This window comes from Podarcis pityusensis (genome assembly GCF_964106645.2).
Source record: "Podarcis pityusensis genome assembly, chromosome: 5".
In the NCBI taxonomy this organism is placed as follows: domain Eukaryota; kingdom Metazoa; phylum Chordata; class Lepidosauria; order Squamata; family Lacertidae; genus Podarcis; species Podarcis pityusensis.
In genome coordinates, this window is record NC_138032.1 from 36,441,455 (window position 1) to 36,466,889 (window position 25,435).

Below are 25,435 nucleotides of genomic sequence, written 5' to 3' on the forward strand. Positions count from 1 at the left end.
CTGCCCGCGCACGAGAGATTCGGGAATGAAGACAACCTAGGAAAAGTCTGGGGAGATTTTTTTCTCTCTTTTTTTGGTGGCGGGAGAGGACACCAGAAGGAGGCAAGGAGCTGAAGGGAGACGCACCTCCAGATCAAAATTTAGGAGGGAAAGCCAGAAAATTTGTCCAAGGCAAAGCAAACAGGGCAATCGCTTTGGAGGTCTCTCCCCCCCCCCCCCGTTTTATAGCAAGAGTTCGGGTTTTGGATAGTTTGATCTCCCACCAGTGTGTCACCAGACAGTCGCCACGGTGAGAGCCGACTCCAAATGCGGGGAAAGTTGGCCGCTGCTTGGCGGTCTCCAGCTATACCGAAGGACATATGTCACACAGCCATTCTCGGTGTGTCTCTCTCTCGCGCGCGCTCCCCTTGCAGTCGCTCCCGCGTGGCGCGGAACTTACCGGACCATCGCAGCCCCACAATGGCTTCGTGCTAAACTGCGGGCTCGGTTCGGACCCGCTCTTAGCGCCGGGCAGGAAGCGAGGGCTCAACCCCAGCAAATGTCCGGCTCCGCGGCTTGCGCGCTCCTCCTGGCTTCAGCGCCTGAGTGAGCCGAGGGGGTGCATGTAAAGCCCCGCGCAGCGCCTGCCTGCGTCCGCCCCTGCTGGAAGGAAGGCAAACTGAGCGCACAGCCTGCCTCCGCCAGCTGTAATGAGAGCCGGGGAGGCTGGGCCGCGCGAAGAGGCTGCTGCTGCTATGCCAGGAATGCGAGAGCGCCAGGTCCGCCTCCCCCCACTCCGCGATCAAAAGCTGCTCGCTGCAAAGAGAGGCTTGTCGAGGCGGCTCGGCGGGCTGTTCGCTCCCGCGGTTGCGATTAACGCCGGAGCCCGGGAGGGGGCGCGACGCTGCGTCCCCACTAGCCGTGCGGCCCAGTCGGCGCGCGCCGCGGAATAATAGCCTGACGCCTCGCTGTGCGAAGGAAGGAGGCCACGAATGCGCTGGAAATGTTCATTTGCTATCTATTCTAAATTGGCTGAGGGGCACGCAGATATTAGGTCGGACTCCAGAGCGTAGAACTCGCCTAACTTCCCCAGTGCCTCCCATTGCTTAAGGCTCTCTCCGCCCCCGCCCCCAACTCAGCTACGTTTTCTTCTAAAAGAGGGGCAGGGGGAGCTTGTTTTGTGAGGAGTCTCCAAAAATAAATTAGTTGCTCCTGGCCGTTTCTAATACATCTTCCAGACAGCGGAGTTCCCCCGCAGCCAGTTTATTTAAGACCATTACTGTACAGTTTAACAGAGGAAATATATTTTAAGCAATAGGCAGCAAGTTTTTAAAAAGGCACCAATTACAAAAATATGCAATGAAACCTTCAACACAAACGGGCAATAAAGTATCAGTACTGTAATTGAGTACTGATAGTAACCGCTTCTCACTGACCACACCACTCAGCCTCTTACCAGACCGCAAACTCACCAACTATTGCATGTACAAAGCTGAACTGGTCCCCTGAACTGGCTGAGGGTAGAGTTTGCTTTTATGAGATTTGTCAGGCTGCCCACAGCTGTGTCCTATTCAATCAATAAACTGCTCTTCACACACCCAGTTCTCCAGCTTAGGGGGCTGAAAGAGGTGGAGTTGAACAAATGCAAAAAGATAGCAAATGTGACTCCTTCCACTCACAGTTCTTCCTCAACTTTCTACACTCACCACTCCTCTTCCAGCTGTTTTGGAGAGGATCCCAAATTTTGGGGTTCCTGATGTTTCCCTGTCCTTTGGCAAGGCTGCTTACTTTTCTGGGCAGGCCTCAAGATCTGATGGCAAGGCCTCAGGCTTACTACAGTTGTGCCCCATTCAGCAATCTATCAGCTGCTGAAAACATCCAATTCCAGACTTAGCAGAGAGGGAAGATACTCCATGCAAAAAAATACCCACCAATGTAGGGCTTTGTGACTGCAACTTTTAGACTGCGCTGAATCTCTAGTGTGCTGCTTAGGCTAGCAAGGATTGGCCCTGTTTCCCCTGTGGCTTGTGTACATTGTCAGGCATCCTGAATCAGCATATCTGACCCTTGAAAATACCTTTATCTGGATGTACCCCAACAGTAATGGCATCTCTAAGGGCGACTCTAGTAAGTGGATAAAGAAGGTTGTAAAGGAACAACGGAGCCAGCAGAGGGGGATGTGTGTAACCAGCTTTGCCACACTTGCCCTTGCATTAATATTTGCCTCTGATTTTGGTATAATTAAAACAAAGCGTGTAGAGCTGAGTCTACCACCACATGCTTGAGATGGCAGATTAATTTGTCTACCTGGATTCCTCCATAACCAGCAGCCTCTCCATTGATGCTGAGCTGGACAAGTGTATTTGCAAGGCAGCTACGGCATTGGCTTGCCTCTCCAAAAGGGAGAACATGATGCTAATGTCCAATACCAAGATGAAGGACTACCAGGCTTGTTTATGGTAGTGAATCATGGGCAACTTACACCTGCCAGGAGCAACATTTCAATGCCTTCCATATGCACTGCATCAGAAAGATTTTGAGCATCACTTGGCAGGACAGATGTGCTCTCCCAAGCCCATATTCCCAGCATTTTCACACACCTGTCTCAAATATGTCTACGCTGGCTGGGTCATTTCCACAGAATGGAAGATGGTGGGACCATCTTGCTGTTTTTGGTCTCCAGCTATCTTCAGACTACAATGCCCATTATCCCTGACCACTGGTCTTGCTAGCTAGGGATGATGGGAGTTGTGGTCCAAAAACAGCTGGAGACCCAAGGTTGGCAAACAGGTCTGGCTTCAGGCACCATGTCTCTGTTACAAGGTAAAAGGTAAAGGTACCCCTGCCCGTACAGGCCAGTCGTGTCCGACTCTAGGGTTGTGCGCCCATCTCACTTAAGAGGCCGGGGGCCAGCGCTGTCCGGAGACACTTCCGGGTCACGTGGCCAGCGTGACGAAGCTGCTCTGGTGAGCCGGCACCAGCGCAGCACACGGAAACGCCGTTTACCTTCCTGCTATAAAGCGGTCCCTATTTATCTACTTGCACTTAGGGGTGCTTTCGAACTGCTAGGTGGGCAGGAGCTGGGACCGAAAGACGGGAGCTCAACCCGCTGCAGGGATTCGAACCGCCGACCATGTGATCGGCAAGCCCTAGGCGCTGAGGTTTTATCCACAGTGCCACCCGTCTGTATTACAAAGATGTCCACAAAAGTAGCATGAATGCTGGCAACATTAACCCTGCTGTGTAGGAATCCCTTGTAGACAACCACAGTGCCTGGGGACAATCAGACTGGTCACGTATCCACAATAGTGACCAGAGGAGGAATGACTGCCGGAAGGAACACAGAGAGAAGAAACACGATGGCAGAGGTGGATTTAGGGGAGTATGACTGGTTTAGCCATTCTGGACACTAAGCTGAGAGGGCACCACAAAGGGCACTGCAACAATGATGAACAATGGAAGGCAAGAAGCAGCAGGGGGGAAGGTGATGAAGTTTGGCAGCGCACAAGGTGCTACTGAAATTTTAAAGCCCAAAGTCGGCTACTGGCCATGGTGCATCTGTAGCAGCACAACCGGATGCCTTCATGTGCCCCATCAGCAATAAAACATGTCTCTCTTGTATTGGTCTCAGCAGGTACTGCAACCTTTCAACAGTTTGACTTTACCCCCCCAAAAGGCACACTCCTCTTTTATCTTCCCATGAAACTACCCTATTATATTCGCCATTGTTCACTGCTATAACAGTGCAGGAAGAAATCTAACTGGTCTGCTTGGAATTTTTTGGGGGGATGCTTCTTGCTGGATTCCTGGGGTACAGTCCCAGAATAGTTTTTTCTCTCTTCATACCAGGGAATAAATCTCCCAAAGCATTTATTTTAATTTTTAAAATGTACGTTGCTTTTCAGCCAAAGCAGTTTGCAAAGCTGTGAAACGTTGCAAGGTGTCTTAAACCTTCAGGCTGACTTGAGAGGAGAGTGTAGGGGGCACAGAATGCTTTGCCCTCTCTGCTGGGTAGCTACTGCCAGCCTCAAGGACACTGAGGGTCGTGGGACCAAAATTCCAGGCAACAAGTCACAGAACCATGCCAGAATTGAGCCTGCTTAATAATAAGTGCTTATTATTATTATTATTTTTGTAATATTTTCCCCTCTGCCTTTCCATCCAGTAATGGGATGCTCAAGACAGCTACCATAAGAAGTGTGATTTCATAAATACAAAAACAAAAGCACTACAGTCCTCTGTGTTTGTCCTGAAGATTGCATGCTAAGAAGGGGAGAGGTCTCCGCATCTTTCAGAAGGGGACCTAGCCCCTTTTCTGCTTAATCTCCCAACAAAGAAGAAAAAGTACAAGGGCTTATTATGTGTACTATATGGGGAAGAGTCCTTAGTCTAAGTTTTCTGGGCAATTTGGTTGTGGATTCAGGGAGTTCATTCTTGGAAATTCTGTTCATGTATTTGTGTGTCTGCATGAGGCGAGTGCAGGCAGCTTGCTGTTAGAGGAGGGGTATTTATTGACTGGGGATAAGCATTCTGCCTGCCAGCTGCCTGTGGAAATAAATCTTATTTAATCAAAGCTGTGAGAGGATCTGTTGTCTTTAATGCCAAAGAAGGCTGATTAAAAAAGAAAGAACCTGCCTTTGCCATCTGCTCCTCTCACTGCACACCCCACAATGAAGCTTCTCTTCCCCCCCCATCTGCCCCCATTTGACAGGTGATGGCTGTTTGCAACTAACAAAAAGGCACAATATCCTTTGACTTGCAGGAACATTCCAGGGGGTGGCTTGGGAATTCCTCTCCCCTTTCCTGCTCTTCCCTCAAGATGGCAAGTTTCCAAATATTTCCTGCTTTACTCCGAGGACAGACAGCCAAGGAGATGGAATAGATTTTGATTTTGTGACTGAGGATTAGACTGAAGGCTGAAGACAACACCGGATTAGAATATAGGTGCAGAAGCTTTAGAAGAAACAGGAGGGCAGGCATAAAGGAGAAGATACTTTTGTTTATTACATGTTATCTCCGGCAGAACAGAGCCTCTAAGGAATTAGATCAACCCTAGAAAACAAAGCAGTAAAGTTTCCTAATATGTCACTGGTTGTTTTTTTCCTTGCACCCTGTGGGTGCAAATGATAAGTTGCGTGGCTGATCACTAGCCACGTTGGAAAAAATATCTGATTATTGCTCACAGCAGTTGTGGACCCACATTTCATGTGGTGAGCATTATGATAATGGCTTTTTATGGAAGTGCTCTGCTTTGATAAATAGAAAAGACTGTGGCTTTGAGTGTTTGGCAGCAGAAATGCAGGCAACAGAAGCACAACCATGAGGAAAGTCATGAGGTGTAGGTGCGACAAATGAGGAACAGAAGTGCATTTATGGTACAATGAACTGATTGTGCGGAAGAGCCCAAGGCATGAAGCTGGCAATATCCCTTTGAAAAGAAATATTTAACAAAGACATATAAACATACAATAAGTATATCTGCAGCCTAGTCCTAGTCACTGGAAACTTTTTTATTTTTAGTGTTACATAACTTCTGGGAAATGCTCAGACTTCAGCTTGCAGAACTGGGAAGGAGGCACAGAAAACACCTTTCTATATTTTCAGTATTCCGATTTAACCCATGGAGATCACTATCAAGTAAAAAACACACCTATCAGGAAGTAAAGTTAACTGATTTTAACAAAACTTGATTGCTTGTAAATGTGTTTAGGATTACAATGTAAGGAAGGGATTAATCCATGGGTAGGCAAACTAAGGCCCGGGGCCCCAGATCCGGCCAAATCGCCTTCTAAATCCGGGCTGCGGACGGTCCAGGAATCAGTGTGTTTTTAAATGAGTAGAATGTGTCCTTTTATTTAAAATGCATCTCTGGGTTATTTGTGGGGCATAGGAATTTGTTCATTCCCTCCCCCCAAAAATATAGTCCGGCCCCCCACAAGGTCTGAGGGACAGTGGACCGGCCCCCTGCTGGAAAAGTTTGCTGACCCCTTTACATTCATCTTCAGTAATGGTGCAATGCCAATGTGTCTGTTCAATTTTCTGATGGGTCCATTCATTATATGGGGCTACTGACCTAAATGACAGGTTTATTAGGGTTATCATGTCATTGCCTGGAGATGATAATGTACAAAGGCACTAAAAAAAGGACATATTTTCTGTGCTTCACACAGAATATTCTCATCCAATAGGTTCCACTCTGGTGGGAAGGTAAACGGCATTTCCGTGCACTGCTCTGGTTTGCCAGAAGTGGCTTAGTCATGCTGGCCACAGGACCTAGAAAAACTGTCTGCGGAAGTGGGCAAATGCTGGCTCCCTTGGCCTGCAAAGCGAGATGAGCACCACAACCCCAGAGTCGTTCGTGACTGCACTTAACTGTCAGGGGTCCCTTTACCTTTACCTTTAGTAGAGAAATGGGGCAGGATGTGCATGTTTAATGGATGTAAAGTATTGGCACTATCTTCTGGCAAGATCCTGGGAATCCTGACTGGACATGTACCACTTATGGCTTGGTAATGGTGATCCTTGTAGGTGATCAAGAGATTGGTGTTCCACTTAAACATAAAACAACTTTGACTGACAGTCTCTTGGGACCTCAAGTACTAGCCACCCCAGTTTTGAAATTATGTCAACAGCACATTTTAAAATTAGGATTGCTACCTGCTTGTCATGCATAAACCATGTTAGGTTAATGTTTTCAACATACCAGAGAGCTCTTTAAAAGGATGAACAGGTTTGTTGTGACGTGAACTTGTGTAATCAGTTACGGAATCATTTTTATTGTGGTATGCCCTCAGTTAAATGACATGGGCTAAAGGAAGAGATGGCTGTGTAAATATATGGGCTGTAATCCAAGGGTGTTTCCACGGATGGAAGTCAATATTTAAATTTCACATACTGCTGTGATGATGTCACAAACATCTGCATCATGAATATTCAGAATGATGCATTTTCTTGCTCCTACCAGTAACTTTGAGACTGAAAGATTATTCCCTAGTAAGACAGTTCCAGTGATACATTTTCAGTAATACTGCTAAGTAGCAAAAGGGACCTGCAACAAAATGAATGTTTATGGACATTTCTTTTTAAAAACAGGAATGGAGCTATAAGAAAGGGGAAATCACAAAGGAGGCGTATACACAAGTAGTCAACAGTTGCAGGGTGAAGGCTGGCTAAAGCTCAGAATGAGCTCAGGCTTGCAAGAGAAGTTAAAAATAATTAAAAAGGTGTCTTTGGCTATGTCTGAAGTAAGTGGAAGAACAAGCAAGTGGTAGGTTCTCTGTGTGGGAGGAGAAATGCTATTGTGTGACAGAGAGAAGGCGGAACTACTCAACACCTACTTCTGGGGGGAGGGGCATCTTCTCCCAACCCGTTTACAGCCAGTGTGGTGTAGGATGACCTTGGGCTAGACTAGGCTTCCTCAACCTCAGCCCTCCAGATGTTTTTGGCCTACAACTCCCATGATCCCTAGCTAGCAGGACCAGTGGTCAGGGATGCTGGGAATTGTAGTCTCAAAACATCTGGAGGGCCATGGTTGAGGAAGCCTGGGCTAGACACTAGCTCTCAGCTTCACGTATTTCACAGACTTGTTGTGAGGATAAAGTAGTGGGATTCAGGTATGCCAACCTGAGTTCCTTGCATGAACAGTGGGATAAAAATGTACTAAAGAATAATAGTTGTTTGCACATGGAATCAGTTCCAACACATCAGTGTACTGGAGCAGAGATTCTGTGCCCTCATATCTTATTTGTTTGTTTAAAGATGTTCCTTAGCTGCTCTTAATCATAGTCAATCCTAGAGTCCAATGCATAACACAAACATTCAGTTCAAGAAAGTGAGTGTGGTGTAGTGGTTACAGAGTCCTATTAGGACCTGGGAGACCAGGATCCAAATCCCCATTCAGCCAAAAAAGCCCACTGGGTGACCTTGGTTAGTTACTATTTCTCAGCCTAACCTTCCTCTCGAGGTTGTTGTGGGGATAAAATGCGGAGATGGAGACATGTGCATGGCACCTTAAACTCCCTGGATATAAGGTGGGATGAACGTAGCAGCAGCAGCAACAACAACAACAACCATCACACACACAACTATTCATCATAAAGAACAATAGCACTTAAAAACCAAAGAAAGTACTACCAAACTGTGGGGTGGGTTACACATCCTCCATCAAAAGATGATATAATAAGTTGCATACGTCTGGGCAAATAAATGATACATCTCTTGATGCCAAGTGTGCTTCCAGGTGATCTCTTGCACAGGTGATCAGGGCAACCATGAACTAACCCCTTTTAGCCACTGTCTTGTAGGAATAGCTATCTCCCTTCCTTCCTGTTGGGTCTCATGTCACCACACTTCCTCCATTTTCCTTTGATTTGCTTGGCCTTGGCCTTTGAAGAGGTTCACTGTGACAGAGTTTAAAACACACATCACTGCATGGATCCAGCAAATCCATTGCACAAGGCCAGCTTAGAATGAACGAAAAATTCTGGGAGCAGAGGGTGGGAAATATCTCCAGCTTGGCATGGAATCATTCTCAGGTGGCTACAGCAAGTTTGAACGCTCCACTAAAACTACAGAAGTCACAGCCCAATACATCAAAAAGGTTGTAGGTTACTTTCCGGTTTGCTGATTAGGTAGTTTCAGGTTCTAGTTTTGTTTTTGCATAATCACTGTAGCTAGAGCCAAGTCAAAGCCGCCTTGAAAATAAAGCACAGGACACAATAGAAATGAAACTAGAGTGCACTGCAGATGGTGGAAAGTGGAAAACTCATCTTTTGACCTTTGTGCGATGCTGAGTTTCCAATTCTCTCTGTCCGCTTGGCCCTCCAGACCCAGAGGCAGCTGCAGATGTTTCAAAGACAATGTGCAATACTGATTTATAGGAGACAGCATGTTCCCTTATGTACTCCTGCCTCAGCACAATTATCTTTGAATAGTAAGAAGCCCGATTCACCTTCCAACTTTTCATTGTTCTGTATGGAAATGGGAGATGCCACTAAACAGATGCTATCTCTGGAACACAACAGAAAAGTCTTAGTTGAAGGGCTTTGGAATAGGCTGATAAGCATCAACCACTGAGTGATCCAAGCCTCTGCAATCTTAATTCATATTCTTGCTCATTTGTTGTTGCTAAACATATTTAGCAGAAAAAGAGCAGATTTCATGTAGACCTGGGATAAGCAACTTGGTACCCTCCAGGTGTTGTGAACTACAACTTCCACCAGTCCCAACCAGGATGGGCAATGGTCAGGGATGATGGGAGCTGCAGCCCACATCATCTGGAGCAGACTTTCTCAACCATGGGTCCCCAGGTGTTGTTGGACTACAACTCCCATCATCCCTAACTAGCAGGACCGGTGGTTAGGGATGATGGAGGGTTGTAGTCCAATAACATCTGGGGACCCAAGGTTGAGAAAGGCTGATCTGGGGGGTACTATTTTAGCTACCCTGATGCTCCTACCTGTGCCTATAGTATGACATCAGGTGTGGTGTCTGTGGGTTTGAGGACTCATGGTCTGAGATCGGGCCCCTATTTGGCTTAACTGGGCTCACAGGCTGGAGATTCCCCACCAGTGGTCTAAAGGCATATGATGCAGTAACCCTGACAGTGCTAAGCAGGTGAGCACCTGGTCATTTCCTGGATGAAAGCCTAATATATGCTGTTTCAAGTTTAATTGTGGGAAAATGTGGAGTATGATAGAAAGAAGATTCTATCTGCATTCTAATCACACACTTTTTCTGACATTTATTGGCCTTATGCTTCAGTTGAAATGGGAAATTATTACTAATACTTTTTTTGTCACTTTGGGCTAGATTTGTACACAACAGGATCTCTCAGTTACATATGCTTTGAAAATATATATTCATATGCTATTGTTTTGTTTCTGAATAGGCCAAAACCTGTTTCCCCGAGTTCAGAAAATGATGTCTGCATTAAAGCCACTGTTCTTTGTAGGCTCTCTGCGGCATTTCCCAGCGTGCCTCCTGCGCAGGTGGGCAGAATTATTTGCTCCCAGCCCAGAACAATTCTGCTTGCTGCTTTGTGAGCAGCACAACATTTTGTCACACGCTTTTGAAAATGTGTTTTTCGCATGACCCCAGTTGGTGAGGAGTAAACTTTGTCCCTAGATGCGTGTGATGCTGTAGTTTTAATGTCAACATCAAGGTCATTTTTTATGTTTAAGTGTAGCCTTCGTTTCATGTCAAAGCAAAATTATTTTTCTTAATAACGTGGGAGGGGCTCTGGGGAGGGAGACAGGCATCCCTTTGTATAAAGTCACACACACACTGCCTTCCTCCCCTCCCCCTCCCCTCCGCTGTTTACATTGACATGGTAATGTCTGGAATGCAGCTATTTCCTCTTCTGTTCCCAATACAATGCAAGGGGACAAAAGGCAGCAATTTGCTCACCTCAGGTCAAAGACTAACTCTCATGCCCTTCCCTGAACACCATGAGTCCCTGCTGTATATTCCTTCTCACTATCCCATTATCTCAGCAGGGGGGTGGAGAGAGCCATTCCTTCTCATCAGGAGACCTGCTCTAACGTCAGTCCCTTTGGTATGAAAAAGCTTTTCTCTCACGCACCCCTTATGCCCTAATTTCCAACAGACCCTTCTGTTCACAGACCCTTCTGTTCGGACCCCTCTCTGCAGAGAGGTGGATTGTTGGTAGGTAAGGAGAGCTTTGGAAACTGAAAAGCTGGCCCTGGGGTTTATTACACCAAAACCCACAGGGAAAAACATCCCTCGGACTCCTAGTCTGATGAGAGGACCATACAGGAGATTTTAGGGAAGCATCCCTGAGTTTGGGAACCCACAAAACCTTCTCCCAGATTTGTCCTTGAAGTTTACCCTTCTCTTGGTGGATTTAGTAAAAAAAAATCCATATTAAAAGCCCCCCACCAGTCCTTCCTAATTAATATGTCCTTTAGTTTTTTATTCTTTTTGTAAGCCAGCATGAGAATATGGTTGAAGCATGCTATAAAAATACTTCTTTTAAAAAGTACTACAGCAACAGAAGGAACAAACCAAACAGAAAAACCTTCCAGATTTATATGTACGCAAAGACTGGTTCAAATATGTAGTACACCAATGGTCCAAAATTTGATGTAGCTGTACCACCTACAGTATTTAAATGTGTGAATTTTCATCTAGGTTGTTTTGGAGACTGTTTGAATTCTCCAGCCCCCACCAAAAGTTGTTGTAAACTACAGTCACACTAAGACACCACAGCAATTTCCTTCACATGGCAAGTGGTTTCTGGATTCTACCTCAGCCCATGAATTTTCTTTGATTTTCATGTGACATTTTCAGGGTAGCTTTCTTCTTCCTAGTAGAACCAACCTGAACCTGACTGAATCTAAAATGCACCTCTCAGACTAATCTTCCTCTAATCATTTCCCTCCACTCATTTCCCCTTGAGTATCTAGTTTCTAAAAGTATAAGCCTGAGAGCAGGGTTTATCTAGATCTTAATTTTGCTGAACTATATAAACATTACATTAAATGCGGGGCTGGGTCTTGCACTTTTATTTTACCTTTAAATAGCTGCTGTACCTGCCCCCAATCAGGATTGGGGCTGCAATGTGTCTGGAGGGTTTTTTTTGTTTTTGTTCTTTTAAAATGCCTTATATCTTCACTGTGGTACCCCGATGAAAATCGTTACACACACTCACCCTTGAGCTATATTTGTGTGCAGAGGGGAAATGTCATCAGCACCAGTGGCAACTTCCCTTCCAGTGCAGATGGAGCTTTCAATGGGTGCAGGGGTAAAGGGTTTTAAAAAACCAACCCTCCACCAATGCAATGGCCCCAATCCTGCTTAAGACCTCTTGTGAATGCTATTAAAGGTGGAGGGGCAATAAACATGAAAGCCAAACCATGCATCATCATAATCTGCAGTTTGACTAATTCCTGGATATATTCTAGAAAGAACCACCACATGGAGATGAACACTCATTCATGGGAATATCTGCAGAAGAATGGCATATCTTGCAGAGGCAGCCAATAGGTTTCAAAGAGTAATAATAATAATAATAATAATAATAATAATAATTTAATATTTGTACCCCACCTATCTGGCTGGCTTTCCCTAGCCACTCTGGGCGGCTTCCAACAAAGATTAAAAATACATTAAAATGTCACACATCAAAAAATTCCCTAAACATGGTTGCCTTCAGATGTTTTCTAAATGTCAGGTAGTTGTTTATCTCTTTGACATCTGATGGGAAGGCATTCCACAGGGAGGGTGCCACTACCGAGAAGGCCCTCTGCCTGGTTCCCTGTAGCTGGCAAACTGGCAAATCTGCCTTAGGGGTATTTAACAATATCCTTCAGCTATAAACTGCATGGACCATTGCAATTGACTTTTTTTGCTTCAGAGGGTGTAGAGCCTCTGTGTGTGTGTGTGTGTGTGTGTACGTCTCACTCTGTTCCCTTTGCTCAAGAAGGTGTGACAGTGCTGTGTGGCTAAGCAGGTGAGTCTTTCTACAGTCTTTTTACAACCAAAGCACTATTAGAAGCACAGGAGCACAGGAGCTGCCATATACTGAGCCAGACTGGTCCATCTAGTTCACAGAATGGCAGTGACCTCCAGGCTTTTAGGCAGAGGACATTCCCAGCCCCACCTGGAAATACTGGGAATTGAGCCTGGGGCATTCTGCATACAGACTGCAGAGCAGGGAAATAATGTGAATCTGTGTCGATGTGCCTAATACTCTGCCCAGGGAGGCTTGTCTGGTACCTTCATTCCATATCTTTTAGGTGCCAGACAAAAATGTTTCTATGTAACCAGGCCTTGCTGCAAAACTGCTGCAAAACTTTGGAACAGATTTGGAGTGAATGTTGGGTTTTGGAGTGATAGCTAAGACCCTCCTTTTGAGTATCAACTACTCAGTTTGTGGGGTGCTGTAAAATGTGTGGTTTCCGCTGCAAAACACAGCAAAACCATTGCCATTTTGGCACTGGTTTGAAGTGATTTGGACACTGTTGGATTTTTGGGTTTTTGCTGCATAACAACTGCGAAACATTAACACAGATTTGGAGAGGATCCAAATTGTTGGGGTTCATAGTTAATTATCTTGGCCGATTAAACAACCAATGGCCTTTTACATGTGTTTGTGGGAGAGCGGTTATTTGTTTCTGTTTTTTGTATTTTATGTCCTTATTTTGTATTTTTATGTTGTGAAACACCCTGCGATCTTCGGATGAAAGGTGGTATACAAATTTAATTAACAACAACAACAACTGGTGATCAGACATAGGCTCACCCACAAAATAAATCAGTGCACACATAGTAACAATTCATCTTAGAAATGAAGAAAATCTCCAAGGAGATAATCCAAGGTGCTCCATTCTTTTTTAAAAGAAAGTTCAATTTTCTGCAGTGCAAAAAGAGAGAGATAAGAACCTTAGAAGAAACAACAGACACAGGGAAGTGTAGTGGTTAGAGTGTTGGACTAAGACCCAGAAGACAAGGGTTCAAATCTCTACTCAGCCATGAAGCTCACTGGGTAAAAGACTTACCTACCTCACAGGGTTGTTGTGGGGATAAAATTTAGAAGGGGGGAGCCACCTTGAACTCCATGGATGAAATGTAGGGTATAAATGTAATAATAAATACAAATGGGGAAGACAATGCATTTAAGAGGAAGCTTTGTAAATGCCCAGTGAAAATGGACAGTGGCTCTTAGACTGTCTTGCTAACAATATGGGAAAAGAAATCTATAGAGATCTCTGAGCACAATTCAAGTGAGGTAAAATGCAGGGAGACCAAGGGCTTACAAAGTGCTAAGAGTCTGCACCATAAGTGGAAACAATCGTGTAGTAGACATATAACAAGTAGGCGAGTATGATAAAATACCAGTAAATGATGGCTTGGGTTGTTTAATGGTGCTTCTGGTTTCTGTCAGACCAATTCTCAAGACTTTAGAACTGGAGGTGAAGAAAGGTCTCACACTAGGAAGCCATGCATTATCATCCAAAGCATCAAGAAGTGATTGTGGGACAAATCACAAGTCTGAGACCACCAATTCATTCATGTTATCTCCTGTGCCTTTTCTTGGCTTCTGAACTCAGCCTTCTGGCAAGAGTATTACTGTTATCCACTTTGAGTGAGATTTTGTTACTTTAAAAACCTCTTCATACTGATTCATTTCAGAAAAAACAATCAGCATTTCTGATTAGAGTTTGAGGTAGGTGGGGGGAATTCAAGAGTAGCTTTTGCTTATAAATGGAGGAACAATTTACTTTCCAAATTGCTTGCAGCCTCAGCTATTGCTGCCTTCTAGTCAGAACAATAATTAAAAGCTAAGTAAAAGGAATATGTTTTTAAGACTAACTATTAAATGGCTGGCTTTAAATAACAGTAATGATAAATAATAAAATTCAATCCTACTGTTGTCCTTTCTTACATAAAACCACCTGAATGAACAGAAACCTTCTTAAACACTCCTCAGTTATGTACATCTATACACACATATGGTTCCCCCAGGTGCTCAAACTTGGTAAAAATATCTACCAAGTGAATCATCTAAAATATTTGGCAAGGAAAACATGAATCAGCAAAACAACTGTGATCAACCTACAGATTTTTCTTGTTACTTTGAAAGCAATTGTCCCGCAAACCTTCCCCATGCTCCTTCCTAGTATGCCTGAAAGTGCAACCTAAGCGCATACTTTGGATGACACATTTTGGCACAGGCCAAAAGCACAGGTCTCTTGCTGCCGCTGTGGCTCTTCTAGCAGTGTAACCAGAAGCATTTCTACATTTGAAGTAGAAACAGGCAGTTATCTGCCTCGACAGACAGAACCCGTTGCAAGACAAAAGTCTTGTCTATAGACAGCACCTACAGGGTTCATATGGCCCCTCCATGTGTTGAAAGATGCATGGGGAGGTGGGTGCGCTGCCACCAATACACACAGAAGTCAGTTCTGCAGTCATTCCTGCATTCAGCTGGATTGTAAAGGGGCTCTGCTTACATGCTGATGTATTTACGGGACCGCCTCTCCTGGTATGCCCCGCAGAGGACCTTAAGGTCCATGAATAACCATAGTTTAGAGGCCCTGCGCCCTAAGGAAGTCAGACTATCCTCCACCAGGGCCAGGGCCTTTTCAGTGATGGCTCTGACCGGGTGGAATGCTCTGTCCCATGAGACTAGGGCCCTTCAGGATTTAACTTCCTTCCACCGGGCCTGTAAAACAGAGCTATTCCACCTGGCCTTTCATTTGAATTCAGCCTGATCTTTTATTTCCCTTCTCTTCCCTCCCCATCCCCTTTTATGAAGATTACCCACTCTGAGACCCCACAGCTAATTCTCCCCTGGCCTCCTCGCTGGCCCAAGTAGGACCAATTCAGCTAGCCCTGGGGATTATCTAATGCTTATTGGATGGATTTACCCTAAATTGATTTCTGAACTTTGAATTTTATTGTTATTCATGTTTTTATACTGTATTTTATGCTGCTTTTACAATTAAGTGTTTTAAATTTGTTGTTAGCCACCCTGAGCCCAGTTTTTGAACTGGGAAGGGTGGGGTATTATTATTATTATTATTAATAATAATAATAATAATAATAATAATAATAATATGATGTGGGCCACATTAACCACGAACCCCAAACTTTGGGCTCCAAACGGGTGCCAAGAATTTGCAGGAGGGTTTTTTGCAGCATTTTGCAGTGAAAACGCCACATTTTGCAGCGAAAACACCACATTTTTCACTGCCCGACAAACTGAGCAATTGATACATCAAACACAGGGCTCGTATTTAATATTAACTATGAACCCCCAAATCTAGGATTTTCTCCAAACCAATATTAAGTACAAACCCCGAGTTTGATGTATCAGTTGCTCAGTTCATGGGGTGCTGCAAATCACTGCAAAATTTTGGCACAGGTTTGGAGAGCACCCCAAGTTTAGAGGTTGTAGTTAATTTTCCTACTGATGTCTATGAAGAGGGGCCCAGACTGGGCCAAATTTCATGTTGCTGTTCCGGAGAACTGCCAGAACAAAAGAATGGATATATGGGGGGGGGGGCACTCTCACCAGCACTGTCATACAATATAGTCTAACTCTGCATCTATATTTGGGAGGCGTTGAATATTAATGTACAGGATGAAGAGTTAAGAAGTCTAGTCTGTTTCAGAGGAAAAACATAAGTAGCACAGCACATTACAGACTACAAGGACAGAACATCATTTCTGATTACCTGTCAAAGGCTCCCTTGCACAAAAACAATGCACATGTGCACAAGATCATCTGCTCCCTCTTTAGTGATCTGTAGGATTAAAAAAACAAACAAGGTACCCCTGCCCGTACGGGCCAGTCTTGCCAGACTCTAGGGTTGTGCGCTCATCTCACTCTATAGGCCGGGAGCCAGCGCTGTCTGCAGACACTTCCGGGTCACGTGGCCAGCGTGACAAGCTGCATCTGGCGAGCCAGCGCAGCACACGGAACGCCATTTACCTTCCCGCTAGTACCGGTCCCTATTTATCTACTTGCACCCGGGGGTGCTTTCAAACTGCTAGGTTGGCAGGCGCTGGGACCGAACGACGGGAGCGCACCCCGCCGCGGGGATTCGAACCGCCGACCATGCGATCGGCAAGTCCTAGGCGCTGAGGTTTTACCCACAGCGCCTCCCGCATCCCCCCAAACAAACCAGAGCTCTAAAATGCCCACTTCAGAGTGTCTCTTAACAGAAAGAAGTACCTTATTTCTTGCATACTTCTGGAAACAATATATACAGTGGTACTTTGGGTTACATACGCTTCAGGTTACAGACTCCGCTAACCCAGAAATATTACCTCGGGTTAAGAACTTTGCTTCGGGATGAGAACAGAAATCGTGCTTCGGCAGTGCGGCAGCAGTGGGAGGCCCCATTAGCTAAAGTGGTGCTTCAGGTTAAGAACAGTTTCAGGTTAAGAACGGACCTCCGGAATGAATTAAATTCTTAACCTGAGGTACCACTGTACTGGAATTAACAGCATCTGAGCAAATACAGAAAATGTGGTTCCGAGATAGCCCAAAGGCTTATTCTGCATAACAAATAAGTTGCTACTGGACTGCTGTCACCAGAGCTGCATGTCAGGACCCACCCCCCCAAATGATTTGAGAACACCCAAACACATTACTTGGAAGCTAGCTCCATCCATTTGCATTATTCCTATTTCACCACGTTTTCAGGACCAAGGTTTGAATTTTGGAAAGCTGCCTCCTTGTTTCTGAATGCCTGAGGATTGGCAAAATCGCCATGTGGAGCACTCCCTAGGACAAACAAAAGCTCCTGTATTTTGTGAATAGCTTACAGCCTAACAAAAGATGCCAAGAAACTGCTCAGATTACTTCTCAGGGCATTAAAAAAACAAAACAAAAAACCTCTGGGCACAGAGGAATGTAGCTGGCACTCGACCCTCCTGCTGTTTTCAAGGGCACTGACATCTGAATTTGAAATAAGCCTCTTCTTGTCTTTAAATTGTTTTCCCCGAGACACGCATGGGCACAGAGCTGCCCAGACATATAGCTGCTACCATCTGCAAGGACTCTGGAACAGCAGATGGTCAGAGGGATGACAGTGTGAGGCAGAGAGAAAGAAAGAAGGGGCAGGTGCAGGCAAAATTGCTAATTAGATATGGAACATTAAGTTTCCATTCAGCACCTTAAACAAAAAATAAAATAAAACTACCCACAGAGCTTAGATAAACCAAATTCTCTGGGAGAGATTGTAGCTCCCCAAGAAGAAAGGAGAGTTTTTTTCTTGGGCAGGGAATAATTTTTAAAACTGAGAAAAGAATTTTTTGGATTTACTCTGTATTTTGAGCTGCAGACAAAGGATTCAGGTAGCTTATGAATAGGAAAGACTGGCCCCAAAATGTCTTGAAAGACAGCAGTCCTCAAAATACAAAGTCCAAAATTCATAGGAACAACTAATTCTCATTCCAATTATCTCTTTTAAACATGTTCCATCCTCTCCCAGTCATTTTATTGCATATTCTAACTGTACATTTCTTTTTCAAAAAATCATTTAGAAATTCAAAGGTTTACAAATTTAATACACATTATATACTTTCTATTTAATATTAGTTTACCATTTGACTTCCCCTCCACCCCTCCATGGTTTCCCCATATTCTCTAATATTGCTGCATATTATAATTACTCTATGCTTTATCCTTTCTGCTTATTCTCAGATACATATTTTACTGCTGTTCTTCATTCAAATCCTACTTGCAATTTTGCATGTTTACAATAGTGCTTTAGATATTCCCCAAATATCTTCCAATCCTCCTTAAAATCTTCTTCTTCTTGATCTCTAATTTTCATAGCTACATATGCCAATTTGGCATATTTCGTCAATTTTAATTGCATCTCTTCTTTTGTAGGTACCACCTCCTCTCGCCATTTCGCGCACATAGTACCTTTGCTGATGCCGTTGCATATAAAAATAAGTTCATTTAAATATTTAAATATTTTCTTTACCTCATTATAGACCAGGCATAGGCAACCTTTGGCCCTCCAGATGTTTTGGACTACAATTCCCATCATCCCTGACCACTGGTCCTGTTAGCTAGGGATCATGGGAGTTGTAGGCCAAAACATCTGGAGGGCCAAAGGTTGCCTATGCCTGTTATAGACCATCACCCCAAAATCCTTAGCCACTCTACATGTCCACCACATATGGTAAAATGTACCTTCTACTTCTTTACATTTCTAACTGATACCTGACTCAGATTTATACAATTTTGCTCATTTGCTTTGTGTCAGATGCCATCTATGAATCATTTTCATAAAATTTTCTTTCAGAGGATAACACGCTGGGAATTTCAGATTTGATTTCCACAATTTTCCCCACGACTCCATCTTGATATTATGTCCCACATCTCTAGCCCAGTGAATCAAAGCAGATTTAACCATTTCATCTTTGGTTTGCCATTCCAACAAAATCATATACATCCATGAGATTATTCTCTCCCCCCTATTCTCTGTTAGCTCCTTTTCAAACTGAGAGCTTTGGTTAATAAAACCACACTGCTTATCTTGTTACTCTGACTGTATGCTTCTGCCATTAACACAGAGGAAAAACATGCAGAATTAACAATAGCAATATAGAGTCAGCAGTATGATTCCTGCATCCTGCTTGTGGGAAGCATCTCCTAAGGCAGTGAAATTTTACGTGTGTGTGTGTGTGTGTGTGTGTGTGTGTGTGTAACTGTGTGTAACCTAGTGAATTTTGAGTGGATGAAATGTAACTATGTAGCCTAATGTACAAAGCAGAGCTGGCTTAGGACGTTTTGCTGCTTGAGGTTAAACAGAAAATGGCTTACTGCTGCTAAAGTTGCCCCCATCAAAGTTGTCGCGGGAGAAAAAAGAAAGCTGGAGAGGAGTAGGCAGTGGCAACAGCAGAGGAGGAGGAGCAAGCAGTGGTGGTGTTGGAAGAAGAGTTTGGATTTGCTATCCCGCTTTATCACTACCTGAAGGAGTCTCAAAGCGGCTAACATTCTCCTTTCCCTTCCTCCCCCACAACAAACACTCTGTGAGGTGAGTGAGGCTGAGAGACTTCAAAGAAGTGTGACTAGCCCAAGATCACCCAGCAGCTGCATGTGGAGGAGCGGAGACGCGAACCCGGTTCACCAGATTACGAGTCTACCGCTCTTAACCACTACACTACACTGGCATGCTCCTCAGATCTGCCACCTCTCTCGTTGTCTCCCAATCTGCCACCTGAGGCAACTGCCTCACAACACCTCCCCCCCCCGACCATTTATTAAATTTGTATATCACCCTTCATCCAAATACCTCAGGGCGGTTTACAGCAAAAAAAATATACAAATTAAAAACACAAAATACACAATAAAACCAAGAATATACCAAATCAATAAATGCCTCCCCTACCACATGGGTGGGCCGGCCCTGATACAAAGCCATATCCATTGCTCCACTCGCTGCTTTCGCTCTGGAGTGTGGCTCTTGGTTTGAAAGAGGTTCCCTCATGCCTGACATATAGGATTCCTATGAAAGAGTAAACTCTTGGTTTGACTTGTGAATTCTAGTCTTTGTCCTTTCCAAATGCTTCAGTGCCCTTTGGGGTGCCATCTGTATTAACCTGTAAAATTATGGCATAATGAACAACAGCAGCAGCAGGCAGGAAACTTGTGTCCCCTCCCTCGCCCCACTCCCAACACCCAGGCATGCAGAGACTGAGAAAATTAGCCAACTGAGGTCACAAGAGACCTTGAATACTATAGTTGCTGCTTCTCCCTCTGAATAAAAAGAATGTTTTGGGTTCTGAAAGCAACCACCTGTGGGGGAATGAGAGTTTCCTAGCTTCTAGCCATGCCTTCTTCACCTCTGCAAGCCAGCCTTGCATTTTCTTTCTGAATGAGAGTTTCATAAATGCAGTTGTTCTATTCTTGGCGTACTGTTTAATTCATGAACGCTCTTAACCATCTGTCACGTCGATCTCCTTCCTTTCACCTGCAGCTAGGCTAACATTCTTCCGTACAAGAATGAAAAGATTACCAATTCAGCTTTTCTAAGCAAGCAAGCATACAACCCCGTCATCCTAAAAAATGTCACCATGGAAGCAAATTTGTCCCAAGTAAGAAATTTATTGGTTGGACAGGGTTCTCAAAACTACCAACATGAGTCTGACCAAACTGCTGGAGGCAGTGGAAGACAGGAGTGCCTGGTGTGCTCTGGTCCATGGGGTCACAAAGAGTCGGACATGACTGAACAACTGAACAACAAGAAATTTCTCTTCTCAGTGTAGAATACTGTACTGGGCCCAGGGGTTTACCCGCGTAACGCGATCCATGTCTGGTCCCGAATCCAAGGATTCTATGAGGAGTCAGTCCAACAGGGCCAAGGCAGGAAACCAGGCTAGGTCAGGCACAGGGTAACAGGCAGGTTCCAGCAAGCAGCAATGTTGCTCCCGCAACCTGGGGCGGGGTCCGGCAGCCTTTTATCTCTGACGGGGTAACGGCCGGTCCTGATCCCCTGGTGACTCACCTCCCTGTCTCACCCAAAGGCGAGCACTCCTCTTGTGGTTACTCAGGTCTCTCCTTCTTTCAGACCTGAGTCTCTGCAGCTCGGAAGATGTCAGTGGGTTATTAGACCCAGAGGCCGCCTCATCCTCTCCTGACCCAACTGGTAGTGGAGCAGCTGCACGTGACTGCCCAGCAGAGGGCAATGAGGTAATCCCCGCATCTGGAGCCAGGGCAGGCTCAGGCCCCTGACTCCGCTCAGCTGGTGCTTGTTGCAGCGGAACCTGTGCAGACTGGGGCTGTTCAGAATCAGGCCCCAGACTCGGTTCATCTGCTGCCTGAGGCAGAGGATCCGGTGTGGACGAAGACTCCTCCAGTTCCGAGTCCAAACCCAAGTCCCAGGCCATCACAAATGCCTACCAAATACAAGCATCTTCACTGCAGGCCTAGGTATGAGATGTGTACTGACTCAGCACCTGAACTGCTGTGCAGCTGTATAATGGGCATGCATAAATACCACCTTATATTGAAAACCTACATATCTGTATGCTTCCATTCAAAACACACCACAAAATCCATTATCTACAGCAGAGGTGGCTAACCCATAACCTGAAGGCTACATATGGCCCTCAGTATGTTTTTACTGCCCCCCAAACCTTCCAAACTGGTAGAAATAAAGTAACAGAATAAATAGTTTAAATATTTGTTTGATGAACCCATGGGATCCCCACTGTGCTCCTGATGCCAAAAGGTGTTTTTGTTGTTGCCCCCTCTCAACTTCATCCATTAAAAATTATTATTGTTGTTATTATTATTATTTACTAATTGCTCTCATAGGTACCCCATTGTGATACCACAAGGTCCCTTCACAATCTTTAAACTGACCTCTATCATGGGTTCCCTATCGTAATGGCAAACATTTTTTGACCTCTTGGCGGCCATCTTCTTTTTGAGACTGCTACTCTTGTCCTCCAAAATGTATCCTTTAAAAACTTTGTGTCAATATCTATATCTTGAATGTGTAGCAGGACAGGCTGTAGATTGTATACACTCTTTCTATCTATTCAGTTGGTTTCTGCTTTTTATTCCATGTCCTCAGCGGCGTAGCGTGGGTTGTCAGCACCCGGGGCAAGGCAAGTAATTTGCGCCCCCTAACCCGGGGCAAGGCAAGTAATTTGTGCCCCCTAACCCGGGGCAAGGCAAGTAATTTGCGCCCCCTAACCCGGGGCAAGGCAAGTAATTTGTGCCCCCTAACCCGGGGCAAGGCAAGTAATTTGCGCCCCCTAACCCGGGGCAAGGCAAGTAATTTGCGCCCCCTAACCCCTTACCTGCCGCCGCTGCCAGCTTCTTCTTGCTGCTGCCTGGGCTGGTCTGGTGTGGTTCTCTCCCCCGCTCAGTGCTGCGCTGGGCGGCCGCTGCACTGTCCCTCCCCCAGATAGTCCCTCGCTGTCTCTCCGCACCGCACGCCTGGCACCCACCCCCTCCACAGTGGGCGGCGACCCAGCGGCTCGGATCGGATTCGCACAGCCAGCACTGCAGTGAGAGAGAGTGAGTGAGCCAGGTAGGGGCAGAGAGCTGCGAGTGCGAGCGCGCCCCCCCGATGTTGCGCCCGGTGCGGCAGGCCCCCCCTGCACCCCCCACGCTACGCCACTGCATGTCCTAGTGTTGAATTTTGAATTCCTAGCACTTACAACTAGCTGTGGTGATACCAGAACATATTTTGCCCAGAGCTCCAACATGGCTTCCACATTGCAGGCTCAGTTCCATCATTTACTTCTTTGCCTTCAAAGCAGAACCATCTGATTGTCTGACCATCTGCCTAGCTAGAAGAAGAATAGTGTGTGTGTGTGTGTGTGTGTGTGTGTGTGTGTGTGTGTGTAGACTGGAATCCATGAGAAAATGTTTAATTAAAGCTGGTCCTAAGCGTCAATGGGACGCGGGTGGCGCTGTGGTAAAACCTCAGTGCCTAGGACTTGCCGATCATATGGTCGGCGGTTCGAATCCCCGTGGCGGGGTGAGCTCCCGTCTTTCGGTCCCAGCTCCTGCCCACCTAGCAGTTCGAAAGCACCCCTAAGTGCAAGTAGATAAATAGGGACCGCTTACTGGCGGGAAGGTAAACAGCATTTCTGTGTGCTGCGCTGGTGCTGGCTTGCCAGAGCAGCTTCGTCACGCTGGCCACGTGACCCGGAAGTGTCTGCGGACAGCGCTGGCTCCCGGCCACTTAAGTGAGATGAGCGCACAACCCTAGAGTCGGACACGACTGGCCCGTACGGGCAGGGGTACCTTTACCTTTACCTTTAAGCGTCAATAATGTTAAAAGGAAGTAGAAGCAGTTGCTGCCCTTTATGGGTTTTCTTTTTAAATAATGATTTCTCCCACAGTTTTTAAAGTAACCAGATGTCAAACCATTTAAGGGATCAATTAGGACAGAAACCAAAGTGGATTGCAAAGTTTTGCTCTTATGAGCATCTTCTGTGACACACAGTATAACTATTTGAACTAGTTTTCCCTGTCATCTTCGTATCAGCATTACTCTGGCTAGACATAAGGACAGAGATGAGATGAGTAGGTTAGCAAAACATTCAAGAACCGAATTCACCCTGATTTCTGAACCTTGTTTTCTTTTCACAGGTCTTCACCCAAATAGTTTATCCTCCCCACATCCGAAGGCTTGTTTATTACATGAAATCATCACTTTGTGAAAACTATCGGGTAAGCAAAAAGGAGACATTCAAAATTTGTAGTCCTGTTGGACAGCTTAAATAACTTCTTTGGTGGAAAGAATGTTCTGCTCCTGCTCTGAAATGAACATCTTTAGCGGTTTAGCAACAATTTGGCTAGTAAACGTATCCAAAATATCAATACGATATTACCCTGTGTAAAAAAATACCACAAGCCGGTGAGATCATAAGGGGCTTTCAGAAGGAATTTTTATAGCAGACTCATGCCAAGATTTAACTTTTTTCCTAGAAGCTTTGGCATGTCCTAGAAAACAGTCAAAAGCAGAAAAATATAAGAACTCTGATGACTGCATCTGGAGGAAATTTACATTCTGGTTCAGAACTTACTTAAGCCAAAGCATTTGGATTTAAGCTGATGCACAGTCTATAGTCTAAGTCTATATCTGTTTACTCAGAATAGACATGGTTAGGATAGTGCTGTATGCACCACTTTGCTCAGTAAAATGTGGTAAGCACAAGTCTAAGCTTCAGTCTCAACATTTTGATTTATAACTCTGGTTCAGTCTGTGTAGAGACTGATAAAAGTAATGCAAAATAAATCACAGGAAAATGCAGGAACAGTAACACTGGCAATTTGTTGTTGTTTCGTCCTTTAGTCGTGTCCGACTCTTCGTGACCCCATGGACCAGAGCACGCCAGGCACTCCTGTCTTCCACTGCCTCTCGCAGTTTGGTCAAACTCATGCTGGTAGCTTCGAGAACACTGTCCAACCATCTTGTCCTCTGCTGTCCCCTTCTCCTTGTGCCCTCCAGGAGCACCATAACAGGCCAAATGAATCAGGTTTGACGCATATTCAGCATCTCCTCTGAATCACGTTCTGTAGTTTCTCTGACACTTGATTGCAGCCTTTACCCAGAACTCACAAAAGCAGATGTTTCTCTGAAGGTTTGTGTGAGAGAAGACAAAACATGGAAGAGCTTTCCTTTTTGTTCATGTATTTCTTGCAGCTTATTTTATCAGTGACCACAGTAAATAGCATCATGTTAGAAGGCTGATAATTCAAGGGCAGTGAGAAGACGGACAGTGCCTGCAACATTCCTTTGAAGTGTGTGCATGAAGTCTCACAAAGAGGGGAAAAGAAAAGAAATTACACTCCTCTATTTGACTCCTTTTGTGTCTGCAGATGATGCATATGTACGTACGTAATTTTATTTGCATGCCACATTCTCATAGTTCAAATCACGCTCGAGGAGTCTTACAACATGAAAAAACCACATAATTACAACATAACAAAAGAAATAATATGCAATAAACAAAACATTAAAAGCTACACAACCAAAATGAATAATTTCTACATCAGAGTCAATCAGGACCCCATACTCCCAGGCCATGTGGGAAAAGGCCTGTAGGTCTTCCAGGACGCACAGCCAAGATGGTCTCTGTCTCAAGATGATGGGCTAGGTGATTTAACTGTCCAGTATTCTATCTGGGAGTGCAAAGTAAGATGGAGTGGAAGATGACTCCTTGCATTGTGGTTCTGCTGGTTTTTGCAGTTTTGTTAAATATTCCACTGGTGGAACTTGAATAATCTCCCTAGGGAAGACAAGTCCATAGCCAAATGTCTTACTGCCAGGATGCTGTCTTTGCTTGTCATCATCTAGAAGCATTTGCACTCTATTCATAGCTGTAATGACACAAATCTAGCTCCCACCATAATAGCCTAAGGGCTAGTGAGCTATCCCCTATCCCACTACCTCTTGTCTGGAAAGCATTTGTAGACTCATAGACGGAAGAACTAGTAGAA

At 45.0% G+C, this 25,435-nt stretch overlaps 1 protein-coding gene and 1 long non-coding RNA gene across 2 annotated transcripts in view; one reads left to right on the forward strand and one right to left on the reverse strand.

Moving 5' to 3' along the window:
• AMOTL2 (angiomotin like 2) overlaps positions 1-697 on the reverse strand; it is an 18,983-nt gene extending 18,286 nt beyond the window's left edge. The window contains exon 1 of the mRNA XM_081007280.1: positions 440-697. The gene's annotated coding sequence lies outside the window, so the exon portion shown is untranslated. The remainder of the gene's footprint in view (positions 1-439) is intronic.
• Positions 1-24,403, forward strand: part of LOC308478087 — a 26,787-nt gene extending 2,384 nt beyond the window's left edge. Inside the window, exons 2-3 of the long non-coding RNA XR_013986865.1 lie at positions 23,582-23,662; positions 24,288-24,403. This is a non-coding gene — a long non-coding RNA (uncharacterized lncRNA). The remainder of the gene's footprint in view (positions 1-23,581; positions 23,663-24,287) is intronic.
• The last annotated feature ends 1,032 nt before the right edge of the window (positions 24,404-25,435 follow it).